Below are 26,823 nucleotides of genomic sequence, written 5' to 3' on the forward strand. Positions count from 1 at the left end.
CATGTCCCTGCAGCATGAAAGCTTTACACAGCTCTCAGCCCCGGAGCAGGGAACTGGAGCTGCCTCCTGCTGAGTCTTTCAGCTTTTTCTTCCCCTCTCTGATACACCTGTCTGCCCTGGTCCTGGTGCAGCCCTGTCCGTCTCCTTCTGGCCTCCCCCAGGAGGCCTGTGGGTGGAGGTTTGCTCTGTCGCCCACCTTCTGGAAAACACCCACTTGTTCTGACGACAAGAGAACCCAGGACATGCCCGGCTGTGTGCTGCAGCTGCCAGGGAAGCGATGGCATGCAGAGGCTGTCGCTGTTAGCTGACCCTGTAGCCTGATGACAGCATAGAGGCAACGGATGACGTGCAGCTGATGTCACTGCCAGCCGATTGTGACCCGCCCCTTGGTGGCAGAGGGCCAGCCGCCCCTCCCAAGGCCCAGGCTTATTGCGCAGCCCTGCGTGGTGCCGTGCTATCCTGTCCTGCTCCCTGCTGGGCACGGTCGTCTTGTCCCGAGGTACCCCGTGTACCCCAAGGGTGCTGACGATGTCTTGTGCCTGGGAGAGAAGGTCCAAGCACTGCTCAGGACTGGGGGAAGTAGCTGCTTACGTCCCCGATCTCGTTTTGTCTGAGGACTTGAGGCACGAAACCGGTTGCGTTCAGAATTTTCATGGAGTACTGCTCTTTGCAGATGTGTCAGGTGGGTCAAAGGCTTGTGAAGGGTGAGCGTTGAGAAGAAGTGAGAGACATGAGGCATTGGGACTCCTCGGGCCTTTTGGAGCCCTGGTGCCACCTCTGGTGGAGAATGGATCAGAGGAGTTCTCTTTGCTGCTGACGTCTTCCGCTTTGGCGGAAGTAGAGCTCAGAGGTAGCTGACGTCCCAAGGAGCAAGGGGCTCCAGAAGATGAGGGGACTGGAAGAGGCCAGGAGTCGGCTAGCTGAGCTCGGCGGAGGCACCCAGTGCCAGGCAGCCCTCCATGGGCTGCAAGAGAGCGTGGGCCAGGGGCACCTGCTCCAGGCTGTGCGGTGTGGGGGGACACACGCTGCCAGGAGCAGCGGCCAGTGCGAGAGTGTTGGTTTCTCTTGGGCGGTCAAGGCTTGTTGTCACCAGCCAGGTCAGGGCGAGATGTAATGTGCAGGCTCTCTGAGGTGGGAGCATGAAGCTGGCTGCCAGGTCCTTGGGCCATGTAGGCACTTCCTGATTTCTGTGTGCCTGTGTGTCCCTGTTCTAGGTTTCACTGCTCTGACAGAGAAGTTTAGCCAGAGCATCAGCATAGAGCAGGGTGCAGATGAGCTAACGCAAACCCTCAATGACTACATGGGTGACATTCTGGAGGGTAAGTGCCGTTCTGCAGGACTGTCTGCGATGGGGCCATGAGCCTGCTCTTTGGGAGAGGAGAGAGGTGTGCTGGGCAGCCTGCTGCTGCCTCCTTGTGCAGGCTGGGCGTTTCTGTGGGCCCTGAGGACCACCGAGAGCAGCTGGACTCTTGCGATGGAGGAAGCTTTTGCTGGTGTTGGGGCCCAGGGGAGTGGGGGGGCATGCAGCCAGTATCAGTGTGCAAGTGACATGGGGACGCTGGTGCTGACAAATGAGTGTGTTACCTTCCCTAGCTCCCTTTTGCAGGGCCCGGTACTGCAGGCACCAGTGCTGTGGTCCCTGTGACCAAAGTAGAGAGGCTGCAGCTGTGCTTTCCTGAATTGTGCCCCACAATGCACTGCTGCCCTTGTGCTCCTCTGGCAGCAGAGTGCCTTCTTCTGCGGCTTCCTTGAAGAAGGCATAGAGGCAACTCTTCTCTTTCTTTTGCCTGCAGAGCTGCTGGGCTTTGGAGGAGACATCCTGAAGTTTGCAGGTATATCTTTCTAAACGAACCTTAGCTTTGTCTGCTGCCACTGAAGAGGCATGCTAGGGAAGAGGACAGAGTGAGCGGCGAGCTGGCAAAGCCCAGAGGGGTGGCTCTGTTGGCACGCAGGTGCTCAGGGGGAGCTGCCATCGTGGGCCCCAAGCTGGAAGCTGCAGCGGGACGGCGCTGATGTGCAGGGGTTGAGGGGGGGGATACCCTGGGAGCTCAGGTTTGAGGCAGCATGTGAGGAACGAGGGGTCAAGAGAGCCCTTGCATCTCTGTGCTGAGCGGGAGTGGCTGTGGGGATGCCAGTGTTGCTGCAGACCCACTGCGTGCCCTGGTCCTCTGCCAGCATGTCTGCTGTTGTAGCTGGCCTGGAAGAGGGGAAGGCGTCCCTGTGCGCAGGGTGCTGTAGTTGAGGAGGATGCCTTCCCCCAAGTGCATGTCCCTCAGCACGCCTGCTGGTTTCTGCTGTCTGTGCAGGTGGGTGCAGGTGAGGGAGTGTCAGGTCTCACCAGAGCCTTCCCCCGTTGCCTTGGTTTCCGCAGGGGATGCTGTGCTGGTGCTGTGGAGAGCGAGAGAAACGCAGCTGAGAGACACCATCAGCCTGGTGTTGCAGTGTTGCTGGCAAATCCAGGAGAAGTACAGCATCCGTGACACAGCCGTGGGTCTGAAGCTCCGAATGAAGCTAGGTACGGGGAGTACTGGGTTAGCTGCGCCGTGCGAGGCTCCATGGCCCTGTGCAGTGCTGCAGGGTGCTTTGCCCCCTGAGGCAGAGTTGTGATGCCTCCTGGGGCCAGTGGAAGCCTTTTGCCTGGAAGGCTCTTGTGCGTTCTCAGGCAGCCGGTTACAAGCTGCCTGCATGCACCCTGAGCAGATGGCCAGCAAAGCTGCTGGTGTGCTGGGCCTCTGCGGTAGGCAAGCGCAAGAGGTGCCCTGGCCCGTGAAGACTTTGTCAGTGTCAGCTTCATTTGCCTCTTTCTAGACGCCCATTTCAGGCCCTCTGCCAGGAGGCCCCCGCTTAGGACCCCCTCCCTGTCGATACTCAAGCTTGACTCCATAAAGAGGGATGGGCACCTCCAGCTGAAGCAGTTGAGAGAAGGAGCCTGTCTTCAGGGCTGAGCTTCAAACTGAGCCTGTGAAGAGTTGAGCGGCGCGAGGCTGCGCAGGTAAAAGTGCTCTCTGCCTCAGCTGTGCTTGTCTCTCCCCAGGGATCTCTGCAGGGCACATGTCCCTGCTGACTGTTGGAGACAGAAAGGAGCAGCGCTTCCTGATCCTTGGCAAGGCCGTGGGTGAAGTCTGGCAGGCCCAAAACCTTGCAAATGCAAGTGAAATTATCCTGTCAGCCAGCTGCTGGGAGCTCTGCAACCAGAACCAGGTCAAGAGCAAGAGAGCGAAAGGCCAAGGAGTTGTGAAGGTGGGTGAGATGGCCTCTCGAGTGGTTTTGAGTAGCTGGAGGTGGCGGTGAGGGAGGAAGGTGTGAGGAGGCTGAGGAGATGGACGTGGAGGGAGCTGTAGCTGTAAAAGGAGGTGGGCAGCTGTAGCTGTTGCCTTTCCAGCTGAGGCTTAGCTCTGGACTGTGCTTGCTGGGTTTGAGGTGGGGTCAGGAGGGACTGGCAGGATTTGGCCCTACTGGTAATGTCCTCTGTGGGTCATGGAGTTGTTCTGGAGACGGGGGAGATGCTTGGCCGATGGCTGCGCAGCTCGTGTGCTGCCGATGCCAGTGTTTGTCCCGGCGCAAATCCAGCAAGGTGGCCTTGACACACGAAGATCTTCTCCCCTTCTCTGGGAAGTGACAGCGGAGCGTAGGAGGGGGCCTTGGGACTCTTGGGGAGGCCGATGGCAGTGCTTTTGCTGCGTGTGCCTTCAGGTTACAGGCATGCAACGGCTGTCTGTGTCGGAACGTGAAGACCTTTTGTCCAAGTTCACGCGAGCCCGGCTGAACTGCTGTTCTCCTGAAATGCCAGGTGAGTGCCAACTTTGCCTTGTTCTGTGCCTGCCCAGAAAGATGGGCACTGGCTTGCTGAGGGGCCAGTGAGGAACGGCCTCTGTCCTCTCCCCCTTGCAGTTAGGTTTTGTGCCTTGGGCCCTGCTGTGCTCCAGCGGAGGCACTGGCTGCTTCCTGCTGCTGCTTCCAGGGGACTGCTGTGGCTGAGCACCTGCAGGAAGAACACACGGGCAAAGGGCGAAGAATTTTTCTCCCTGAGTTGCAGTGCCAGCCCCTGCTTTGCAAGGCCCCCGTAGCCAGGCTCGTAGCGCCATCCTGCCAGTGACCGCCTGTATTTTCCTTGCGTAGGCATCCTGAGACCTGCTGTTACCTTGGCCCCTCATCGTACTCTGGGGAAAGTGCTGAGGAAGTACATCCCAGCAAGTGTTCTGCGCAAGGTATGGCCACAGGTGCTGGGAGGTGCCTTTTGGGGAGAGGGGAGAAGGAGATGTGCATTGCAGAGAGGGAGTTCTCAAGAAAGCAGACAAGGCAAAGAAAATGCCCCCTTCCTTAGGTGAGAACCTGGGGAAACGGGTCCACTGTGCTACACATGCCAGGAAGCTGCCCGCTGTGTGCTCCTGCACAGAGAGACGCGGGCGGCGGGAGGTGGATTGCCCTCTGCATTTCCTACTGATGTTGTTGTGGCCATGACCCTGTGATAAGCGAGAGATTCCTCTGGAGTCGCGACAGCATTGCTGAGGGTGGCCCCTTGTGTGCATACCTGCAGCAAGGTGTGGTGTTGTCGGCAGACATTTCTCTGCCTAGTGCTTTCTTGTCCGGTTCTGTGTCTGTCTTGCGAAGGCTGATGCCTGCTTGCACTGCGGGGAGGCTTTCTTCGTTCCTCTGATAGCACCTGCTACTGGCCCTCTGTGTGCTCTGCCTTGGTATCTGCTGCAGGCAGTAAGCACCCAGGGAGAGCGGGCCGCTGAAGGTGCCCTGCTCTTGTCTTCCAGATTGACGACGGAGAGCCCCTGGCGTGCTTATCCGAGCTGCGGCCGGTCACCTGCCTCTTTGTGAGGCTGCAGTTTGCTGCCAAGGTCAACCTAGCCCAAATCTGCAAGGCTATCCAGGACAGCAGCGTGCTGATTTCGGAGATCCTCCGTCCTCACAAGGGTGAAATCAACAAAATCTCCATGTTCGATAAGGTGAGCGTGGGGGAGCAGTGCCCCCGCGCCCAAGCGCGGGTGGCAGAGCGGAGGGAAGCGGCTCTGTCTGTAGAGCAGTGGGGAAAGGAGAAGCAGCTCTGCCTCGCTGCTGGGATTGGTACCTCTGGCCTGGGGTTGCCCTGAGGCTCTGCTGGTCTGGGCGGAGGCTGGAGCCTCAGGGCAGGAAGGGTTTGCTGCAGGCGTTGTGGCAAGGTGTGCTGCCTCTGTCCTGGGCAGGGCTGCACGTTGCTGTGTGTGTTTGGCCTCCCTGGAGGAAAGCTGCCCTGCGAGAGCGTTCACGCCTTGGAAAGCGCGATTCAGATCTCCACCGCCTGCTCCACAAGGCCGAGGAAAATTGAGTGAGTGGGGAGGCATGCTGCCCGGGACGGTACGGGGTGAGGTGGGCGGTGGTTTCTCGGAGAGACGTGCCCTCCAGCTTGGCCTCCACCGTCGCTGGGGGGAAGGAGGCCGTGCCCTGAGAGGTGGCAGATGGCCCTGGGGTGCGCCCCCCATAGCCAGGGGAGTTCCTGCAGCCACCACAGGCCACTCACGGCCCTGGAAGGAGCCACCACGAGGGCAGCGGCCTCCTGCGGGCCAGGGGCAGGCGCTTGCAGGTGCCCGGCGTGTGGAGCGGGACCAGGCCGCGGCGCCTGGCCCGAAGTTGCTGTCGCTGCAGGCGGGGTGCAGAGAGAGCCGCCTCCCCCCCCGCCCGCTGAGGAGACGTGCTGGGGCCTGCTTGTGTCGGGAGGGGATTTGGGGCACGTGGCAGCTCTTGGGCCTTAGGGGAAGGGTGCCAAACCGCCGGGCTGCTCTCCGCAGCCCCTTCAAGCTGGGGCTGTCCGGCTCCTGAGCTCTGCCAGTCCCCGAGGCCTGCGCTGCCGGGGCGGCTGGCGGTGCGCGGGGAGATGGGGAAGGGGTGGAGGGGGGCAGGCAGCACTGTGCACGGGCGCTGCTGAGTCCCTGCCACTCTGCCTGTGCGTCAGGGCGGTGTCCGTGGGGGTCACCAGCGGGACGGCGTTCTGCGGAGTCGTTGGCCACCGCGTGAGGCACGAATACACAGGTACGAGGTGTTTGTCTGTGGAGCGGGTGCCTGGGCTGGGTCTGTGGAAGGACAAGGCAGAGTGCCGGGGAAGAAGCTGTGGGCCATGTGCGCTGGGCTGGGACGAGGGCCTGGCCTGCGGCCCGTCAGGAATGACAGAGGCTGAGCGGGTCCCACTGTGGGGCGGGGGAATGGGCTCCAAGCCTTGGCGTTCCTCTCGGTCGTGCTCAGCAGGGTTTGGCTCTTGCCTGTGCTGGCGGTGATGCAGCCGTCAGCCTGGCAGGGTGGTGCGGGTTGGTCTCCTGGGTCCGTCAATGCGTGCTCTCTCTCTGCGGCAGTCATGGGCCAGAAGGTGAACCTGGCAGCACGGCTGATGGAGCACTACCCTGGGCTGGTGTCCTGCGATGCAGCGACCTACGCGGCCTCCAGGCTGCCCCAGTCTTACTTCAAGGAGCTGCCGAAGGCCAAGATGAAGGGGGTCGGCGATCCTGGCACTGTCTATCAGTACCTGGGGATGTCGGAGAAGCTGTGAGTGTCCTCTCTGAGCAGGCTGGCTGGGGGCGTGGTGGCACACAGGGTCCAGCCTTGGTCAGCAAAGAGGAGTTGTGCGGAAAGAGACCGAGCTGCCGCCCTGCCCACACCTCCCACCCCTGTGGCTGAGAAGATGGAAAGCCATAGCGTGGCTGTGCTTTTTGCCTGTTCCCCTTGGGGCCTGTTGCTGTTGGGAGAGTGGGAGTGATGCAGTAGGGGTGGAGAAGGCTCGTAGGTGTCTCTAGGCACAGAGTGGCCTGTCAGCCCCTGTCCAGATGGCTTCCAACTGTACTTTCTGCTCTGTGCTTGCTTGGTTGCGTGCAAGACTAATGCAGTGGTATTTCTGAACCACCGAGGGGGTTTTCTCTCAGCTGCTTCTAAGCAGGAAGCTCTTGGAAAGCTTTTGGTCAGTGCTGTTCCCCTGGGAAAGCGTGGCTGGCTGGGACTCACTTCCTGGTGGAACTTGAGCTGTTCCTCTGGGACAGGCTTTGAGGTTCTCTTTGGATGACGTTTTGAACATTAGCATTGGCCGTCTCTTTGAAACTACAGAAAAGCTTGAGCCCAAGATGCCAGGCGCTTGGTGTCTTGGCCAACTAAATGACCCTTGTGCTCCTGTTGCACGTCCTGGCTTGAACCGAGAGCTTGTTATTCCTCATCTTTACCTGGATAGCATCTGTTGCCCTTCTATAAATTGCTTCCTGTGAGCAAACCACAGGGAAGCAGTTTGCAGGACCAGAGGCTTGTTTTGCTTGTCACGCGTGGTAAAGCAGTCTGCTCGCCAACGGTCCTCCCTGGGTTCTTTCTCCTGTCTTTGCTTTTGGCCTCTGGTGCTTGCGTGTTGATACAGTGTGCTGTTGCAGTGTGGCCGTTGGGCTTGTTTGTGCCAAAAGTTTTGCTGGTGCTTGTTTGGTGTTTGCCCCCTCTCATGGGTGAGCATGAACTTTGGCAGTGGGAGCGTGGGCAGGATACCATGGCGCTCAGAAGAAGAGCGGTAGCTGGGAGTGCATCCTCAGCTCCACGCATGGCTCTCCATCCTCAGCTTCTGCCTGCTTCATTGACTTTTGTTTTTCTCTTCCTCTGCTAGCATATTTGGCCTGGATCTTATGGAGGAGAGGTCTGCATATGGCCCCTTGTTCGGTAGGTGAATGCCTTGCTCTTCTGAACACCAGTTTCTTGCCCTTGGTAGCTGTTCAAAGCAGTCTGGGAATGGAGAAGGTTTTGCGAGGAATGGTGTTGCCTGCAGTGGCCATAAGGGTTTGGTGCATCCCTTGGCTCGTAGCTGGTTCATAGGTTTGGGGTTGGGCCAGAGCTGGAGGTGGGAAGCAGGGTGAGGTGCCTAGTGCTTCCTGCTGTGCTCCACAGCTAGCATGGCGGGAGCTTTCAAGCATGCAGTTGCTCCCAGGCTCAGGGCTAAACTGATGCACATAGCTAGGATGAGGAAGGAGTTTTCCTTCTGTCTGTCTGCCTGCCAGCGCTTTTTTGGCGGTGGGTTCTCTCCCTTGTAGTCCCGAGCATTCATTTCTTGGCAGCACCTGGGCATCTTCCTGTGAGGAGTGCCTGCTGCTGTGGAAATGCCAGGGCACACAGGATGCCTGTAACTGCTGCTGCTGTTGTCAGCTGTTTGGGGGCTGAAGATGTTGCCTTAGCTGCAGGGAGGTGGGAAGTGTTCTGTTGCTTGTGGTGCACGGAGGAGATGTTCTGCATCTCTTTGGGCCCTAGGGGCCTGCAGTGAGTCAGACTGTCCCTTCTGACCTTGCCCTGGGTGACTGTGGGGAGTTGTGGGAGGATGCCTGAGGAGATCCCTTGCCTGTGGGCAGGGAGGCAGGGAGGGAAAGGGGGCATGGGAGTTGTGGCGTGAGTGAGGCAGGGAGGTGGGCCTGTCAGTGCTCTAAGGCAGGCCTGGCTGCAAAAGTGTAGCTGTTTGGGTGGGAAGGAGCCCTGGGTGCAGGCAGGCTCGCAGGGGCGATGGAGGGAAGGTGCTGTGGCAGCAAGAGGGAAGGACGCCCACGGCTGTTTGCTTTTGAGCTTGCTCCAGCAGCTTGCTTTCTTGTCTGCCTTCACAGGTCGGGAGAAGGAGATTGCCCTCTTTGAAAGTGCCTTGGAAGCCTACGTGGCTCGTCAAGAAAGCCACATCCTAGCATTTGAGGGCATGCTAGGCTCTGGAAAGAGCCATTTACTCACGGAGCTTGCCTCTTTAGGCCAGGCTGCTGGCCACAGGTGAGTGTTTTGGAGAGCTACCTGTGGGACACTTCCCCTGCCCATCCACTGATGTTCCTGGCATCCTCGAGCCCCTCTGCTAGTGCGCCTGGCCCTTGGCCTGCAGCATCCCAGAAAAGCCTCCAGGAGCCCCTGGTTAGGAGCAGCTGCATGCTCTCCCACTCCCTCTTGAGGGAGCTAGAGGTGGCTTGTGCAGTCAATGCTGTTCCTCTTGCATCCTTGGGCCAGGCCCAAAGGGAAGGAAAGTGCTCAAGCTGTGTGCTTTTCATGCAGCTTGAGAGCAAAGAGAAGAAAGCTGGGGGGCAGGGGCTGCCTGAGAAACGCTGCTTGCCCTCGGGCTTTCATCCCAAAGGCCCACTGGGGCAGCAAAGCCTTCCCTCCTGTGGTGTAGGAGGCAGATTGTGAAGCTGTGGAGTGGAAACACAAAGGCCCAACTTGCTCGGTCCTTGCTGCTTCAGCTGGCAAGTTGCTGTGCAAGGGGGGGAGTGCTGAGCGCTGTGGAGACACAGGGTCTGGTGGTGGCTCTGCCAGGGGCTTGGCACGAATTGCCCCTCTGTGCCCTTTCCTTGTAAGAAGAGGGAAAAGCTTGGCCCTCTGTGAAGCGCTCTGAGGTGTGTGGATGAAGAGTGCGTCTGGGGCTGTATGTCCAGAGTTCCCTTGCTGTCAGCCCTGGATGATGTGTCTCTTCTCTCCTAGTTTTGACTTGGAAGTCTGCAGCTCTTTGCATGCCTTTCTGAGTCTCAGTCCCTTTTGCTTTTGCATGGCAGGGTAGTAGCCGTGGAACTGACGGAGCTAAACCTGAAGCAGGTCCACTCTGCTGTCCGTATGGTGCTGGCCATGGCCCTGGGCCTCCAGGCCTGTAAATCCTGCGGTGCCAGACAGCTTGTCCTGCAGGCAAAGCTCCAGGGGCTGATGCAAGAGAGCAGCTACTGCCTCCTCAATGAACTCTTCTTCGTTAAGGTGAGAGGCGAGACCCTCTCTGGCCCTGGCAAAGGGCTGCTTGTGAGCTTTTGTCATTTGGAGGCTCTGATGGGGAGTCGCTCCACTCGCTGGTGGCAAGAGCAGGGGGATATAGCACAGGATTCTGTTCCTGGGTGCAGCGGGGGGGCTCCCTGTTGGGGGTGAGCTCAGGTGCCAGGCTGGTGCACGTAGTTCCTGATGTCTTGCTCAGCACCCTGGAAGGGGCTTTGAAGAGCAGCTTGGAGGTGGGGCTGATGACCTTGTGTTGAGCTGACTGCTGCGTGAGTGGTCTGCTCCCTCCTGAGATTCCCATCGTGAGAGAACAAGCTCTTCACTCCTCCCACCCCCAGGAGCTCTGCTAGAGACCCTCAGGCCTCAGAGGGCCTCTGTTCTAGGCACCAGGTGATGTCTGCCCTGTGTCTCCTTGCAACTGTGATGGGGAGAGGGATGATGCTGAGGCCAGGAGAGGCATTTTGCTGGGTTGGTGTTATGTGGTGGGTAGGTGTGCTGAAAGCCCCTGAAAGGCTGTTTCTCTGACTGTGCTTTTCTGGGCAGTTTCCCCTCTCGAAGGCGGTTTCCCAGATGAGTGGCACTCAAAGGCAACTGGAGCTGGAGGCGGTTTTGAAGAAAGTGCTGCAGAAGGTGAACTATTCTCTCCATCGTGGGTCAGAAAAGGAAAATAGCCCTGCAGGTGGAGGGTTCTGGAGGCGAGTGGTGGGAGCTGGCGGGAGGACGATGTACTTGAGTCATTGTCCTTCAGAGCCTAAGCACCCCTGCCCATACCCCTGATAACTTTCCTCCTGTAAAGTTGGTGGGCACATGCTTGGGAGAAGCAACTCTGTGTTTCTGTACCACCTTGCGCGAGAGACCTTGAAGTCTCAGAGAAATTGCAAGTCATTAAGATTCTGAATGCCTAAGTAGCTGGGGAGAGGAAAGGGACTTCACAGTGTTCTCTCTCTCTCGAGAGAGAGAGAGAGAGAGGCCAAAGTTGCTCCTGTGGAAGCTACTTGAGAACCCATCAGAATGCACCCAGAGCAAGCTGTTTGTTTCAGGCTGTTGAAGAAGAAGTCATCATATTTGTCATCGACAATGCCCACTGCATCGACTCTCTCTCCTGGAGTCTTCTGTGGAGTGTGCTCAGGGATGTCTCGATCTTTATGGTGATGGGCTTCGCTGCCGGTCACTGTAGAAGACAGAGGCTTTGCAAAGCTGCAGCAGACATCCCGAAGTTGCAGAAAACAACCTCTGTTCATCTGGGAGGGCTGAAGGCTTCCGCTGTGGTGCAGAAAGCCTGCCAGGCCCTTGGAGTTGCCAGCATACCCCAGGATCTAGAGACGTAAGTCGCAGGCAGGGCCTCTGAGCTCTTCCTGAGCACTTGAACCTGTGCAGGGAGCAGAAGAGAATGAACCCCTAGAAAAGGCAGCGCAGGGCTTCTGGAAGGGCCAGTGCCTCTAGCCAGTGTCAGATGCTCACAGTTGTGAGCTGCGAGTGGGCAGCTGCCCAGGCACAGAGCATAGGAGGTGTCAGGCCGCCTGTGTTGCGCTGGAAGGCAGGAAGGAAGTGGTCCTGCACCCTGGCATGGCTGAGGTGTGGCAAAGGCGTTTGTCTGTGTGGCGGGGCTGTGGGGGTGATTCGTTGGGGCCTAGGTTCTCCCTGGTGCCGGAGAGGATCTAGGCTGCTGGGGACAGGAAAGACGAGGCTTACTGCTCTGTGCCTTGGGCTCTGTCCACGATGGTTTTCCTGTGGATTCCAGCAAAGGCTGTAGCTTCTGGGTGGCTCAGATGCCAAAGCCAGTGGGAGTCGTGGCCCTTTCAGAAGTGAGGTGGAGCTGTGGTGAAGACGTTGCTTCCTGCGTTAGGCCTGAGTGGCTCAGCGCCCATCTGGAATGTGTGTATGTGCCTTACTTTGCCTGTGTCAGTGAGTGCTGGATCTGCTCCTTTGCAGGTTCCTGATGCAAAGAAGCTATGGCATCCCCTATTACTGTGAGGAACTGCTGTGCTACCTTAACTGCCACGACTTGCTCTTGTTCCACCCACTGGGGAAGGAAGAGAAACGAGAGGACAAGTGGGAGAGCCTCTTCAGTAAGCACCTTTGTGGCTGCCTGCCTAGCGGCTGTGGTGCATTTTCCACAGCACATTCTTGCCTGGGGGTTCCCCTGTGACCTAGGAACAGTCAGCTCTAGCAGCCATACAAAGCTTGGTGTGGATGGGGTGTGGGTCTGTACATGCCTTGCTGCTGGGACAGCCAAAGGAGAAGCTGGGGAATTTTGGTGTCTTTGAGAGGCCAAGCAACGGTGCCGTGGCAGCCAGTTTCAAAGGAGGAGAAGAGATGCTGCCTGGCACTAAGCTAAGCGCTGCTCTTGTTTTGAACCTGTATGAAGCGGGGTGCTTATTCTGGCCCAGTACTGTGAGTCCCGTGGCTGCAGTGTTCCTTGTGCACAGCCACACGGCTGGACTGATTCTATCAATGCCCCCCGGTGCCAGCTGCTGTAAGACCTGCTGGGGGATGAATGCTAAAGGGTTGAGGCTGGAGGGAGCTAAAGGATGTTGGGTGGGGAGGGATTTAGAGGAACGGAAAGAGGGCCAGAAGAGTTGAGTGGGTTAGCGAAAAAACCTGAAGGCAGGGAAAGGAAAATGGATCCCTGGAGTCAGCAATGCCTGGTCCGCCGCTGAAAGGAGAGCTCCTGCTGGGCCCATGATCTTCACGATATGGGTAGATGTCATTGGCGCACTTTACGTTCCTGCCCACACCCTAAGTGTTTGTTGGTCAGAAAAACCGTCTTCATCAGCAGGTGGGCCGAGGACTCAGGCTTTTCTGAGCCCCTGCTGTGCTTCTCCTCTGCCTCGTAGGCCAAAGCGTAGTTTGAAGCATGCGTCAGGAGGCAGGGAAGAGCAATTTCTGTCCCTGAGTGCAGTTGCTTAGGAAGTGCAATGTCTGGGGTCAGGGCAGGTGAAGGCAGAGCAGCATGACCGCAAGCTGGCTTTGGGGATCCTCTGGTTAAAGAGAGTGAGAGATTAAACACAAGAGCCCTGTTAGGCACAAGCAGGGCACATTTCTTTTGCCTGTAGCATGCCCCATGCGGGGGGGTTTTCATGGGGGCCTCTAAAGTGCTGCTGTCTGACCTGTGGAAAAATCCCTTCCTTCTCACTTTCAGTCCCACTCCAAATTCTTGGGCTGCACTGGAGAACTCTGCTCTCAAGCAGACGCATGTGTGTTGTTTATTAGGCATTGGAATGTGCATGTATTTACCTTGGCAAAAGGCAAAAAGGGTCCCTTGCAAAGAAGCCTGTCACCAAACCCACCCGGAGGCGAGGGACAGGCCTTGGAAACTTGAATGCCAAAGTGTGAATCCCCACAAAGGTGCTACTAAGTGAAGAAGGCAGTGGTAACACCACCTGGAGATGAATGCCAACCAGCTTGCCATGGCTCTGGCAGCAGCCCTGAGTGACCTGCCCTTTTGGATGAGCACTGGCAATGTGCCTGGCTCTGGAACGGTAGCAACACTGCTGCTTTCTGTCCTGAGGTGTTCCTTCCCCAGCTAGAAAGTCTGGAAGTTTTGACTTGGGAGTGTTTGGGAAGACTGCCTGGCAACAGGAAATGTTGGGGAAGGGCTCTGGAAGCAAAGGTATGCAAGGGCAGTGTTTTGCTCTTCTTAGCGACCGTGTTGGGGGCAGGCCGAGTGCATCTGCCCACCTAACGCAGGCCTTGTCCTAGCTAAGGTGGCTTTGGTAATGTTTGCAAGCAGGAAGTCATGACATGAATTGTCTCCCTTTGCTAATGGCTTTCTCCTGCTCCCTTGCTCCACTCAGCTTCTGTAATGGAGGCTTCAACCACTGCAGCAACGTGGAGCTCCAGCACGGGGAAGGACCGCAGGGTGTGCACCATCAGACCGGACGTGACCCTGCAGAACACCATGCTTCCCCCCACATTAAAAGGTGAGGGGCTGAGCCCCGCTGTGGCAACTGGCGGCGGTGCTGGGTCCCTTTCCCGAGGCATGAGCTGGAAACTCTGGGCATCCATGTGCTGCAGAGGTAGCCCTCTGCACTCTGGGACTCTGCTGGGAAGGTTGCTCTGGTCCCATTAGATTTTCCATGGAGAAACATGCCTGTGGCTGTGCGAAGTGGTTTTCCCCTCCTGGGTGTGGCCCACCTGGGAGCGTGTTGTCTGCTCTCAGTGAAGAATAGGAGAAAAGAAGTTCTTGGGGCCACACTGTAATGTTTCGCTCTTCTCCGCGAGAGCAAATGCATTGCTGGGGAGTATTTGACTTGGCTCTGATTGAGCTTTGAACTAGGCTTCTCACCTTACTGTTCTGTTTGTAAGTTGTCCAGCTCATGCTGCTCTCAAGACACTGAACAGCAACCACAGCCATCTTGTGAATCTCTCTTTGCCTGTTGTTTTCTGGGCTGGCCCAGAAATCCCCCTTTCTAGGGGGTGCTCGATGGGAAGCTGTGAATGAGCATGGCTGCCCTCTAGCTGAGCCCTGGCAGAATGCAGGTGGCAGAAAAGTCCGAGTTTCCAAAGTGTTCTTGTTGCAAGAGCTGCTTTGTCAAAGAAGGGAAAAGTCCTGTGTGACCAAGTGAAGGCAAGGGTTGTGGGGAGCTCTGAGTCGGCCTCAGTGGTGGGGGAAGGGCTCTCTGTCTGTGTGCCCTGTGGGCATAAATATACCCTAGAGCTGGCAAGCCGCGTCCCGGGATGTATGCATGTGTTGGATGGTGCCCTGCTCATCCGTGGTGGGGGAGCGTTCGTTTGAGCGTCTCTGCTTTCCGACGACCTTGTTTCCTGTGATTTGAGTAGGAGCAGAGCCGTCTTGAAGACATGTGCCCTGCGTTGCGATTGCCCAAGGGGCTGAGTCCCTAGGAAAGAAGGGGAAAGTCTACCATGTCGGGTGTTGCAGCTAATGCAGTCTGTGCAGCCTGAGCCTGGGGAGTGGGCAAGAGAGAGAGCTGTGGCTTGTTTTGGACAGGGATTGCGCTGGCTGAGCTGGACAGCATGAAGCCCTCGGAGCAGATGGTTCTGAAGTGTGCAGCCATCCTAGGGCCGCTGTTTAGCACCGAGCTGCTGTTCCACATGCTTCCCGGGTGGAGCAGGTCCAAGATGAACAAGGCGCTGAGTGACCTGGTGCGATGCAACATCCTGAAGTGGCTGAATGCTGAAAAGGTGGCAGAAGAGAGCAGTGTTCCCAGCAAGGGGTCAGGCACCTCTCTGGAGGAGGAGAGTGGTAAGTGGTGGTAGCAGGAGCCCGGGAGCCCTGTAGGCTCCTGCTGCTGCCCCCAGCTATGTCCCTGGTGGGGCTCCCCAGAGCACGCTGCACTGCCCCAGTGGAGGTGTGTAATGCTCAGGGCACCGTGGGTGTTAGGGATAGGTTGTTAAAAGCTCTGACAAGTCCATTTCAGATTAGCCTGTGCCACTAGCTTTGTGCTGGAGGGCAATATTGCAGTGAGCTGCTCTGAGTCCCTCTGCTCTCCTGCCTGCAAACGCAGCTCACAGCACGTGCAGGGAAAGGGGTATGAAAGCCCTGACATGCTTGCGCAGCCTCCCGCAGTGTGCAGATGCAGGATTTTGTGCGGTGGATTTTTATTGCCCCCTAGCCCAGGGGGGAGCATAGGAGGCTGGGAGTGCCTTGCAGAGCGGGCAGAAAGAGCTGGCTGTGTCTTGCTTCTGCTGCTGGCAGCATCCCCAGCTCCCACCTGGAGCGCAGCTGCACACACTGTCTGTTGGCAGGGAGAGCAGGCTAGCAGCCTGTTGCGCTGGCCATGCTAGTCTGAGGAAGGCAAGCTGGGCCCTTTCGCTGTATGGCCGCGAGGTTCTGAATGCAGGAGAGCTGGTTTCCTGCCAAGGATGCACTCCAAGGCCTGTCTTTCATTGCGCAGCTGTGGTGTCCCTGAGCTCTGGCCCCAGCTCTGGCTGATGGGAAGCCCCGTTGCCTTTCAGATGCCCAGAAGTCATCCATGGACAAGACCAAGAAGATGGCGAGGCTGCAATCTGGTGTGCTGGCCTTCTGCGCCCCGCTGCTGCAGGAGGCTGCCTACGAGTTGTGGCCGAAGGGACAGAGGGTGGCCATGCACCGCAAGTGTGTGGCCTTCCTGGAGAGGCACGTGCACAAGTGCCAGTGCTGCGGCGGAGGGGACTTTGTTGCCTTCCACCGCTTTGCCATCGGCAGCACCCAGGAGGCAGAGAGCTGTGAGGACCATGGCAGCGACTGCTACTGGCGCAGCTGGGAGGCCTCGCAGGCAACAAGCGAGGAGATGAAGAGGGATGAGCTCCCCACCACTACGGGTACGCTCTGTGCCGTGCTCTGGAGCCTGGGCCCTGCCCACTGTTGTTGCACACGTAATTGCAGTGTTCCTCTATCTCAAGGCCTGCCTGCAGAGCCATTTCACACAAGCTTGGGGATGCTTTCAGTGCAGGGCAGCTGCATTTGTAGGACTAGTTCAGTTCTCCACTGAGCACAGGTGTGCAACGAGAGACATGATGTGGCCACTGTGTAGAGCCTCTCTGCCCTTGAGTGTCCTGCTGCGTTTCCCCAGAATTACAGGAGAGCAGCCCATCTCCTTGCAGAGACCAGAGCCTCGGGGTGCACCCACGGCTCAGCAGGCTGAGGTGTATTTACTAGTGCATCTAGCACCCTTGGCCGAGCTGGGCTAAGTCTGGAGAAATAGCAGCCGCGCAGTGAAGGCAGATCTCAGGGGAAGGGGCCGGGAAGGGAGGTGCCGTCAGTGCCTTTGGCTCTCCTCTCCTTCTCTTAGTGCTCCAGAATGGCAAGAAGCAGCTCTTTGTGCATGTGCAGGGAGGAGGTGTTTAACCCCGTGCTTTCTTTGCAGATGCTGCAAATGGTGGGCAGAAAGAGAAGAGTTTCTTGGAGGAGACTTTTCGGTGAGGAGACAAGGTTTTGAAGATTATTTTTGAAGGCAGTGGGCTGAGGGTGTGCAGAGGGGACAAGCGGAGTCGCGCCAGCTTGGGCTGCTGGTTGTGACTCTGGCTTAGGAAAGAGCAGGCCCCCAGCTGTGGGAGCTGGCTTGAGATGGCCATGGAAGTGAGCATCTTTGAGGAAGCCTGTGGGATCCCAGTGATGCTGGTCACTTTAGAGTGGAGCAGCCCTGGCTTTCTAGCTGTTCGAGAGCAATGTTGCAAGCTGCGCAGAGGCAAAGCAGCCCTTGGGAGCAGGGTGGCTTGTAGAAGGTGACCGAAATGCCAGCTGGTCTCTCTGGCTGCCTAAAAGAGCAGTGTTCCTCCAGAGCAGGGTCAGCAAAGGCCCCAACAGGATCTGTGCTCATGCCTCCTTGCTACAGCTGTAGCCAAACAAATAGCTTGCCAGCGCTGAAAAGGGGAGCTGTTGCTCCTCATGCCAGTTCTGCCCTGCCTGAGCACACTGTCGGTGTGCTCTGGGGCCCCAGGGCTCCTCCCCCGAGTGCCCAGTATATTGGTCGACATCACTGCACTGGCAGGGAACGAATCTTGCCAAAAAGTGCCGTGTCAGTGAGTTGTCCTGGCTTTGCTTGCCATTAGGGGAGAGCCAAAGGTCTTGAGCGAGGAGAGAAGGCAAGAGTGGAAGGGAGGAAGGAGCACAGCGGGAAGACAGGGCAAGGATGGGGGGTCCCTGCCCACTCAGGAGTCGATGGTGTCAATTGTAACCTGGAATGCCCCAGGGAAACTCTGGGTGCAGGTCACCGTTGTGTGGGGCAGAAAGAATGAGTGACCGAGCTCACTCAGCATGCCTGGGAAGGCTGTGAAACCCATGGTCCCCGCGTGATGCCTGTGTGCACGTGGCCTCATGCTGTGCTAGAACGTGTCATTAGTGTAGGCTGAAAGAGCAGTGTTGGTGACGCTAGCGTGTTCTTTGGTGTCTTCTTTCTCCGTGATCTTGTCTCTGACTAGAGCGGCAGAGCGGTTTTTGGCTAAGACCAAAGGGATCTGTAAGGTGCCCAGCAAGACCCTGTGGACCCACGGTGTCGTGTGTTCCTGCAACTGCAAGGCCATCGTGGAGCTGGTGCTTGTGCCCTTGGCTCACCATCACATGGCAATGGGCAATGTTGCCAGAGCCTTTTATTATCTGCTGGAGGGTGCGGCTGCCTACTTGCACATCTGCAACAACTACCTGGTGAGTTGCCCTGCTCGCCAGAGCCCCTTTGCCCATGGCGTCCTCTCAAGTGCCTTGCCCTGAGCAAGCCCATTTCCCCACTGCAATAGGGCATGCCTGGGGGCATGCCTTTGTGGGGACTCGGGTATGAATAGCTGGGGTCAGGCGCAGAGTTTGCCTCCTGTTTGCCTCTCCTGTGGCAAGAGAGACAGGGCAGTGAAGCAGGCCCTTTGCGCAAGGTGCACCTCCAAAGAGGTGGTAGGAGGGAGTGCTTGTGCCCGTGGTATGAGAGGCAGCGTGACTGTGCTCGGGTGGGCATCGCCGGGCCAGATGCAGGCCCTCCTCAGAGAGATGCTGGAGGCAAGCGGGAAGGATGGGGCTGGAGGCAGGCTTGGCAGCGATGCTCAGCTACTCTGTGTGTTTGTTCAAAGGCCTTCCTGACCCTGAACAAAGCAGAAGCGCTGAGGAACTCGGTGGCTAAGAAAGGAAATGTGCTTGCGTGCTTTGAAGAAGCCACCTTCCTGAGCCTCCAAGGGGAGGTAAGGTGACAGGGAGGTTTTTGTGGGCTCTGCTGGTGGGTGGAGTTGGATGCCTTCCTGGGGGGTGGGGGAGGCTATCCCTGGCATTTCTAGCCACGACTGCTCTCAGCAGCCTTTCCTGGGCCCACTTCGCCCTCCGGCCAAAAGCAGTTGAGGTTCTGGCCTTGATTCCACCAGAGACTTGCAATTGGGTGTCTGCTGAATCGGAGCCCTTTGGGACCCTTCCCAGCATCCTTGCTCTCAGTGTTCCCAAGAGGGCGGGAGGCTCAGGATTCTCTGCTGTGCCTGGGGCTGCTTGACTGACCTGGGGTGACCTTTCATGCCAAACGGGACTGCCTTAAAAGCCCTTTTGCTGTGCAGGTCTGCTACAATATGGGACGAATGGAGCTGGCGAAGAAAAAGATCAGGAAGGCGTTGAGGCTGCTGAAGAGGAAATTCCCCAAGACCTCCACTGGCGCCTTCTTGCAGTTTGTGCTGGAGAAGTCCAAGCATGCCTCTCACAAGAAGAACAAAGACTCCTCCCTTCATCAGGAGGCAGGGTGAGAAGCAGAAGGGAAAGCGAAGGGAAGGAAGAGCCATTTCATAGCTGGTCGTGGGCATCTAGGCCCCAACCTGCCGAGGCTTAAGCCCAGGCTTTGCCTGATGCATCGGTCTTAGCAAGACGGAGGCACGAAGTAGCGAGGTTTGGGTAGAATGGGGAACGACGGAGCCTGACATTCCCGTGTGTACAAGCATTAGAGCGAGGCATGCATTTGCGTAAAAAGCAGGCTTGTATCGTGAGGGCTGCAGCTGTGTTTGGTGGTGCTGCTGAGAGCATTTGGTTTGCTTAAAGGCAGTGCAGATGCTTGAGCTTGGGACCAGTGCTCTGAGTGACCCGTTTCTGATGAGACGCTGGCAGGAAGGTCACGCGAGCAAGTTTGTCCGATTTTTACCCTGCGCTGCAAGTCTTCCAGAGCAGGGCTGTATGTCAGCACATGTTATGTGGACTGTGCTGGTGAACGTGTTTCCAAAGGCTCTTCTATGCATAAGTGTGGAGGCTGTGGGGTGTGCAGGGGGAAAGCAGCTGAGGGAGCTGGAGGCTAATGAATGGAGGAGCTGGGGGTTGTGATGGGGAGCTCCTGGGGCATTGGCATGGGGGCTGGTGTGAGTGGGAGCAGAGAGGTGTTAGCAGGGAGTAGAGGCTGGAGAGGGGAAGGGAGTGCGCTGGCGGGAGCAGGAGGTGGGCCTGGCGGGGTAAGTGGAGGCGAGATGTGGGAATGAGGAAGCTCGGAGGCTGTAGCCAGGGGCAAGCCTCCTGTGCAATGACCCTTTTCCTCCCAGGGCCCAGCTTTGCTTGGCCTGCCTGGGCTGTAGTGCCAAGACACCCTCTTTAGCAGTCCTGTTTCCTCAGTGGTACTGCTTGGTTCTCCCGCTTGCATCGCTGCAGCCCTCCTGCGAGGAGGTGCAGCTGCCCCCTCCGTCCCCCTGCTTCCGCCATCCCGTTGGACTTTGCACTGTGCAGCTAGTGGCTGTGGCCCAGCAGTTTCCCTTGTGTGGCAGGAGGGAGAGGCTCCCCTGGCTGTTCCGGCAAAACCACTGCCTGTCCTTACTGTGGCAGCTCTTCAGCCTGGAAAGCACTTGCAGCAGCCGGAGGCTGTCCCGCCTGGCAGGGCTCATGAAGGTGAACACGGCCGAGGAGTCCGAGGATGCGAGTCACGTGAGTGCCTTCTCTCTGCAGCAGCAGCAGACCCCTTTCTGACATAGCTCCTTTCCCCTGGCCTGGCAAGAGTACCACCAGGCCTGCCCGCAGCAAGAAGAGCCCAAAGATGACAGAGATGTACGTGTGCCTGCACTTTTCTGCATGAACTTCCAGAAGACGTGGGTTGCTGTTCCTTTTGGTTGTTCCTCTCCTTGGATTTGTTTCATAATTGTAAGCGTGGAGCTGGTTCTGGTTTTAAGCCAGCACCACTTTCTGTAGTCTGTCGTTTCCTTGTGGCTCTTGAGAATGCTTGTGTGCAACACACAGGGGCCCCTGCCTAGACACGGCTGCAGTTAGCAGTGGCAGTAGCAAGAGCCATTTGTCGGATGGGTGAGAGCCCTGGGAGTACAAGAGAAGAGAGAAGCTGGCAGTTGGGTTTATGGCCTGTCCCCTCTAGGCCAGAGAATCACCCTGGAGAGATTCAGTCCTGTGCATTGTCCTGTTTGGACCCTTCTAGGTCCTCTTCTCCTACCTGGAATATGCGCTGTGCTGCCAGAACCTGGGCTGCCGGGAAGAGTGGCTGCAATACGGGCGGACGGCCATGCAGCTTAGCGCTGACGTGCAGCTCTTTGGAGGAGGGGTATTAAACACTGCCAGCTTCGCCCAGGCCCTGTCCCATCTGACCCTCAGCCTGGGAAATCTGCCCCTGTCTATCGACGTAGGTAGGTACTGCCCCCGCTGCCTGTGAGAAGGAGTCTCTGCAGAGAGAGCCTGTGCGAGCCTGCTTGTTTTCTTCCCAGGCTATTGCGCCGAGAGGCTCTGCATGCAGCTGCAGAAGCCCGACCTGGACTACGTGGTTCTCAGGACGCTCTTCACAGCGCTCTTTCTCCAGATGAGGTAATCATGGTGCTGGAGAGACTGCTGGTTGCCCAGTGTCAGGGGGCTGACCTTTGAGTGCAGAAAAGTCTGATGGAGAAACTTGGATGGAGTTGTGAGAAAGAGCAAAGAAGGGAAAGCGAGGCAGAGAGGGATGCTGGGAAGGGGAGCAGAAGTGTCTGGAGGTGCTGACTGGGCTCCCACCCCATGGAGACGCTCCATGGAGGCTCATCGTGTTCCTCCCCAGGTACCCTGAATGTGAGGCAGTGCTGCGCAGGCTAGAGAAGCAGGTGTCTGGAGAGCACAGGATCGTTGGGCAGGCGTGCTTCTTCTCCTGCTGCTTAGACCTCTTGCTTGATGCTGGTGAGTCCTCAGTGATCAGGTCCCGGAGAGCCAGGAGGCTTGCAAAGACTCCCACCTGTTTCCTGGTCAGGCAAGACTGCCATACTGGACTTGTCGGCCAGAACTGGTGGCTTTGTCCAAGATTTAAACAGGCAGAGCCCCCCCAGGGCAGGCATAAAGGAACCGGCAATACAAGACTTGTGGAGTATCTTCTACCCTTTGGAAACACGGAAACAATTGTGCTGGCCAAAGTGTTTTTTCTCCTGATATAACAATGACCCCAGAGCCCCCAGCAATCCTTTTACTTCCTCGACAGAGTCCTTGGCCTTTTGGCTGTGTGCATGTGTGTTTGTCTCTTGATTTTTTTTCCCCTCCTTTTTTTTTTTCTTTTTCCATTTTCTACATGTGAGCAAAGAGTAATTTCACAAAGCTTTTAATTATCCTCTTTCCTTGCTGTGTTTTGAGATTGCCCTTTCTGAAACCTCTTCTCCGACTCACTCTGCTCTGGCTTCCCAGGAAGCAGGCCTAGCAGTGCTGGGATGTGCCTGAGCAGAAGGCACCTAAGAGCCTGTGCTCTGGGGTCCCTGTCATTGCTGATCAATGGCAGCATGCCTTTGTGCAGTGGTAGAAAGCTGCAGCTTTTGCAATGGAAAATGCTCTCAGGGGAGTTGTGAGTTCTCTTTTTTCCTTCCTCATGTTCTCTGCCCTTGCCTTCAAGGGCATTTCTGTGGAGCTTGAAGAGCCCTGAGGAGCTAGGGTAGAAGTTGAGCCCTTGCATCCTTCCTGTGCGGTTTGCTTGCCCTCTGAGTGGTTTGCCTGCCAAGAACTTCCCCGGCTGTGCTTGAGCCTTCTGCTGCTACAAATGCCTGAGGCAAGTCGAGGCCGGGGAGGGAGGTGCTGCTTCTCTGAGACCCATTTGTATTGCAGGGTGGCAGTACAAGTCATTTGAAGAGTGCAGGAGCTTCGTCGAGCAGAACGAAGCCAACTGCATTCTCAAGTTGCAGAGCAGCATCCTGCTTGGACTGTATTCGTGCCTGGCTCTTTGGTAAGTTAGAGACTTGCTTTGAGTGCGGAGAGGCCCAGGCAGTGATTGTGGCAGGGAAGGTGGGAGCTCTGGCCTTGTCACATCCCCCCATCGCATGTCCACCAAGGCAGCCATCTCTGGGGCACTGTTGCGAAAGGGGCCGGGGGAGCCGTGCACTGTGAGCAAGGTGGCAAGGAGCTCCGGGATGTGCTTCTGTGGAGCCCTGCCAGGGAAGGATGACTGGTGGCATTTGGCCACAGCCTTCCTTTTCCCCTTTTCTGCTCTGAGTGATGCTAACCAAGAGGAGCTACAACACACTGCAGTTCACCCCCCCATGGCCCCAACACGGCCCCAACATGCTCCCAGTAACTTCCTTTTCCTATAAGATGCATTGCCTCTGAAAGCCAGCTTGGGGCTGGAGGCTATAGCCTAGGAGACCTTTTGATTACTTCCTCATCTCTACAAAATGTGTGTGTGTGTGTGTGTGTGTGTGTGTGTGTGTGTGTGTTTTTCTCTGGACAATGTAGGTTTGCAAGGCTTGGGCAGTGGGACAACTTCCAGAAGCCCTTTGAAAAGGCCGAGAGGCTGCTGAAGAGAACTGGTGCCTCCCTTGTGGCCAGCCAAGCGTGCAGCCGGCTCCTGGAGTGCCATAGCCTGGTGCTGAAAAAGGATATTGAGCACGGATCGGCGAGGACCCGTGAGAGCTGCACCAGGGCTCTAAGGGTGAGGGATGAGGAGGAAGGGGAGGCGCATGTTGCAAGGGGACTCTAGGGAAAGCTGTGTTGCTAGCAGCAGTGGGTTGACCTGTGCAGGTCGAAGCAGCCATGACAGCATGGAGTCAGGGTAGTGCCAGAGGGTAGTGGGTTAGAGAGCAACATGGCAAAAGACTCCTCTCACAAAGGTGTCAGCAAGAGATGGAAAAGAAGGCAGTCAGGTGAAGGCGTTCTTCCTGGGCATGTGAGAATTCCCTTGTGGGAATGGTCGGCAAGAGAGGAGAAGAGACTTGCAGAGCCATGAGCTAGTGAGCTCTGCTGAAATGCCTGCTCCATATGAGGTCTTAGGGCTCAGGAGAGATTTGTGCGGCATCTCAGCCTTGCTAGCTGTGCACTCCTTGTCTCTTTAGGGCTGGTTTTTCTCTTTGGGGAATTGGTGGCCTTCTCAGTGCCAAGCCGTCGCTGAGCTCTATGACTTCTCCCAACGTGCTTCTCTGTTGTTTTCTGGGCAGCTTGCGGAAGAGGTTTTCTCTCAGTGCTCTACAAGCCCCGTCTTCTACCCCAGAGTCTACCACCTGCAAGCCTACATTTTCCTCATGCTGGGGAATGAAGAGCAGAGCCTGTTGTGCCTCAAGCAGGGCCTCCAAGCCTGTGAAGACTATGGCAACCTCCTGGAGAAGACTTGGCTGGAGATGAGCACTGTAAGTACTTCATCCGTGCCTTTGAGGTGCTTCCTGGGCAGAGGAGCATGCTGTAGCAGACGGTGGGCCAGACTGTGCTCCAGCAGGTACACGTAGGGAAAGCCCCCAGAGAGCTTCAGGGGCATGTGCTGAAAGTCCCTGGTGAGCTGGTAGGGGCTAGTAGCCCTGCTCAACAGGAGGGCAGAGACAGCTGCGATGTACCTCCCCCAGGTGGGGCTGGACTGACACCTGAGGAAGCAAGATGCCTCCTTCCCAGCATCTCTGCTTGGCTGAGGAGTGGTGAAGTTGAATCTTTCCCTGTTCCTTAAGGCAGCTCTGGGAGGCCAGGATCAACGTGTGCTGAGTCTGAATTTGCCTTCCCTCTCCTTCTCCTCACTGATAGACTTTGGCAGCCCGGCAAATTGGTTGATGGATGGAACAAACTCCTGAGAGAGGCCTTGGTTGCCTTCCCAGACAGAAATGACAGCTCTGGGGATCGCCTGCTCTTCTCAGCTCTCACTGTGGCTTTTTTTCTTTTTTTCTTTTTTTCCCCTTAGGAGTCGTGGTTCACTGGAAAAGGCCCCATGGGAGATTTGTGGCTGAAGACAGCTCCACATTTTCCCCAGCTGAATCAAGCAAAGCCAGAGGTCTATAGCTCCAGGTACTTGCTGAAGCTGCCAGCACTGCAAAGGGAAGATCCTTTCCCAGGAATTAAATACTGTCATCATTAGTCCAAACGCTTCTTCCTTTCCTTCTTCCTTTACTATATTCTGCATCATGCCTCGTTCTCTCCTTTCCCACAACAATGTTTGCACAACAGAAGATGAACTGAACCAATACGTACGCAATTAGTAAGGTCAATACCTGAAACAAAATAGTCTTCGCTGGTGTTTTAAGTGTTTTCCCAACCCTCCTGTCCATGGTGGGGCAAAGGCAACTCTAAGCCACATTTTGAAGAGTTAGTTACACTAACCCGTTCTTGGGCAAGAGTTCAATCCAGGGTAGCGTCCCAAGTACTCCAAAGGAAAACTGCAAATGGCTGTATTGAAAACAGTCGGAGCATTTTGAAGTTCTTAGCAGTTAGGCTTCCATCAAGTGAGGAATATGATAAATAAGGCACAAAGCACTGCAGAGAAGGTAATGCTCTGGGGGATTAGTAAATTCCCATAGTTTTATAGTTGTTGCCATGGGTTAATAGTATTCCTTCTTCCTGGGGAGAGGTAAAGCATCGGGCCATTTCAGGCCAGTCTCTGTGCAAATCTTCGCCAATTTGGTTCTCCCGCTGGAGTTTTACCTTTCTGCAGCCCCACGGGATTGGGGGTGATAGGCACAAGGCAACTAGAAGAAGCCTCCCAGTCACTGGCCCTGGTCCTCCTGGGTGACTTGAACCATCCCAATAGCTGCTGGAGGGACAACGCAGCAGGACACAAGCAAGCCAGGAGGTGCCTGGAGAGCATCAATGACAACTTCCTGACACAGGTGATAGAGGAGCCACTGGGGAGAGATGTTCTGCTTGACCTCGTACCTACAAACAAGGAAAGACCCCGTTGGCCAATAAGCAGGGCAATAAGTAGGATCGCAACCCTGGACTTCAGGAGAGCAAACCTTGGCCTCTTCAGGGACTTCCTTGGAGGAATGCCATGGGTTAGGGCCCTAGAAGGAAGGGGGGCCCAAGAGAGCTGCTTAATATTCAAGCATCACTTCCTCCAAGCTCAAGCTCAGTGCATCCCTAGGAGTAAGAAGTCAAGCCAAGGGGGCAGGAGACCTGCATGGATGAGCAAGGAGCTCCTGGCAAAATTCAAACAGAAGGAGGAAGTATACAGAATGCGGAAAGGGGGACAGGCCACTGAGCAAGCAGTTCTTGTGTGAAGGATGAGCTGTTTAGGGCTCTAAGGCAGGGCAGTAGTGGGGTAGAAATAGCATGCTGGGCGAAGTGTAGAGGCCTGTAGAAGTGGAGAGGCAGGCCAGGGCATAGAGGAGTCACAGCCTGGGAGAGTAAGAGAAGAGTTGCCCAAAGGTCCGTAACCTGCAAGCAGAGGCGGCAGAAACAGGAAACCACCAGCAGGCTCTGCCAGGGACTTCCTCTGGGCTCTTCCCAGCCCACCGGGAGCCACCAGAGGCTCCCGTGCACACCAGGACATGGCAGCCTGCAGTGTCACTCTGGGTGACGATTCATCTTGCCACAGTTTCAGAGGAGCACTCAGCATCCCTGAAACTCTTGTCCCGCCCTTTATAAAATACTTGGCGGTTAGAAGTAGTTCGATCACACTGGAAGACCCATGCTTAAATACCTCTCTCTCCAACAGCAATGCACACCTCCAGCAGAAGGTTACACTCTGTCTTTTCAATTTAGGTTTGACCAAGGGCCTGGCAGAAAGCAATAAGGACACTGGTGTCAAGCAATATTGGAAACAAAATGAAAAATTGGACCCTAAAAAGTAAATCGCTTGAAAAGACTAGGCATGCAAGCATGTGTTCACCTCCTTCTCCTTGCTCCAGAGAAGGCTGTGCCCATTCGTGCCCATCCTTTCCCTTCCCTCCTTAGCAACTGCAGGAAAAGAAGAAGCCATCAAAAAAGCACTACAACTCTACCTAGACGTACAGAACTTCAGGCCCTGCTCTTTGCAAAACCCTTTTCCTCCACAGCAGCAGACAGCACAGCTTCTCAGGGGGCATCACTTTAAGCTGCCAAGTCAGGAAAAAGTCCCATTTTCATAGCTTAATCAAAACCTTTGACAACTGCCCTTCCGCCGGACACTACAACAGCAGCTATTGCCCATCGACTTTCCCCAACAGCTCCACCACCCTCACCCAGAGCCTTTCGCCTTCCCACTATGCCACAACATCCCTGCACTCTCCAGCTGCTGCCTTGGCTTTCACTCGCGACCTGCAGCTCTCAGAGCTCAAGACCTTGCTGCAGCTGCCAGGTGGAGTCGCTAGGCCAGTTGCAGTTCTCTTCACGCAGGCGCAGTCCCTGGCTCTTGGCTGCTGCAGGGTTCAACTCTCCTTCATCGTTATGAGGATAGATCGCACCCATAGTCATGGGGTAAGGGGGGGTGGCCAAACACCCCCAATGGTAGACTAGCTGCCTTGCGCACTCTTCAGCACTGAAGGGAGGAGTTTGAGTGACTGTGAATGACTGCTTTACTCTTGCAGTGGGGGTCCCAAGGACAGATCCCAGAGCTGGGCTAA

The 26,823-nt window shown here is 56.5% G+C and overlaps 1 pseudogene; it reads left to right on the top strand.

Annotated features, from left to right (window-relative positions):
- The first annotated feature begins 355 nt into the window (after positions 1-355).
- On the top strand, positions 356-26,823 carry LOC136996285 (adenylate cyclase type 10-like; annotated as a pseudogene).

This window comes from Apteryx mantelli, unplaced genomic scaffold (assembly GCF_036417845.1).
Source record: "Apteryx mantelli isolate bAptMan1 unplaced genomic scaffold, bAptMan1.hap1 HAP1_SCAFFOLD_33, whole genome shotgun sequence".
Lineage (NCBI taxonomy): Eukaryota > Metazoa > Chordata > Aves > Apterygiformes > Apterygidae > Apteryx > Apteryx mantelli.